This window comes from Cynara cardunculus, unplaced genomic scaffold (genome assembly GCF_001531365.2).
Source record: "Cynara cardunculus var. scolymus isolate 2C unplaced genomic scaffold, CcrdV1 Un_Scaffold_1263, whole genome shotgun sequence".
NCBI classification, from domain to species: domain Eukaryota; kingdom Viridiplantae; phylum Streptophyta; class Magnoliopsida; order Asterales; family Asteraceae; genus Cynara; species Cynara cardunculus.
In genome coordinates, this window is record NW_020200717.1 from 45,076 (window position 1) to 47,116 (window position 2,041).

Sequence of the window (2,041 nt, forward strand, 5' to 3'; positions counted from 1 at the left end):
TCAAGATGAAACAAGCTCCAAAACACTGGACCAAGACCAAATCAACAATACGATTACAATAYTAGAACTGATGAAATACAATACAATACAATCTACACTTTAAACAGTGAACAATTATCAGGTCCAAGCTAGTGTCATTGATATGAAAGTCCTTGACACTATATGATTCTACAAGCAAAGTAGTTGTTTATAACAGGAGCAGCATCTTTTCATTCTACAACTGTTTAAAAACAGCAACCAGCAGCAAGTAGTGTAAAACTTTTCAACTTGCTTCACTCTTCCAGCAACAGTTATTCCTTGCTTTGCACCAGTCTATATGTGATTTGCTTAAGATTAGTACCAGAGATCCTTATTCTAACAAAAGAACCAATAACCTTGCTATGAAATATTTCAGCCTGCAAAAGAAACAATGTTCAATCCAACTAGATAAAGATGAACAGATTCTGCAATTGATCTTCAAATAAAGAAAAATCAGACAGATTATGCGAGTTATAAAACAATCAAATATTGAACAAGTCTAAATTAGAAACCAAGATCCAATCGAGATGAATCTGTCAAGCAATTTGTTCGAATGGAACAGCAAGCTATTTAGCCTAAGAGAACCTGTGTAGCTGCAGATGGATCTGGTAATGCAGTTGCTGTTGAAATAGAGATGAATTATGTATGATAAGATTGAACAGCTATCCACTGTTGCTTTTGTTCCCTTCTCAGATTGTTGTCACAAATAGAGCTTGTGCTACTACTGCATTCACCAAGGTTGTTCTTTCTTAATCTCAAGGTTCTTTCTAATTGACTCTGCTTGTTCCTCCTTCACTCACTATAAGTAATATCTGCTAAAGTAGGCTTGAGCTTCAACAATTTCCCATCTTTTGCTCGAAGATCATCCAAAATGTCGGGATCAAAACATGTTGCAAAGCAAACCTTGTTGTTTCTTACTCGAACAGAAACAGGTGTCAGTACAGCAACTACACCATCAGGATTTTCCTCCTCTCAACTCACAGTCTTTGTTACTAAAATAGTTGACAATTCATAAAATTCGTATTGAACAGAAAGTAACTGATCAATCACCACAACATATCCAACTGCTTCGACTGAGCTGATGACCTGCCAGCTGCCCAAAATTTGCAACACAGCTGAGAATTAGGATGAAACCAAATTTCAATATGCTGATAAAAGGGACAGATGGGTGAATTCAACAAATACGAATGAGGAACAAATACAGACTGCGATTTAGCTGATGTATGATGAAGAACTAGGAGTTGTTTACAGAAATTAAGACCAATGTTTACCAAATTGCACAATCCAACACTAATCTGTCCAAAATCAAAACTAAGTCTGAATGAACCTTTACACAATTTTGCTAATATCGACCAACCTGTGACCAAAAAACAAACACTGAATTATTTAGACCTAAACCGAACAGGAATCAAACAAGTAATGATTAAATCGTTCAAGCTGTTGTCTTGCACGATGAACTTGTAAACAGATTTAAATTGACCAAAGAGTTCTTCAACTTAGGTCAAAAACAGTCGACCCTTTGTGCGATTTAGAAAATCCGATCAATCCATGTCACACCCCGCTAAAACGGAAACACGAGATGTAACAGGCAAGCGAGTCATAGCAACAGTTTATAAATAACACCATACCAAGTTGTTCAAAAACAAAGTAGTTCATCGACATAACTAAAATTAGAATTTTACACAACGTTCTCAAAACACTTCAAAATCTTGACTTAATCGATCCATGCTCGAGTATGCTCCCAAAATCCAAACAACTTTACATAGAACCTGAAAAGCATGGAAAAAAACAAAGTCAACTACAAATAGTTGGTGAGTTCACGGATTTTCACATGCATAAAACATTTCAATGCATAAACCAAGTAGTAACAAACTTATGCGAAATCTTTGCACTTAATAAATGTAAATCTCTCACGATGTAAAACTTGAGACGCTACTGAGCCTTACCTGACCAACTTGCCCCACTAAGTTTCAAACAACCAGAAGTAGCCCGTTCACTACTTAGGTCCCACAGTTCGATAGAG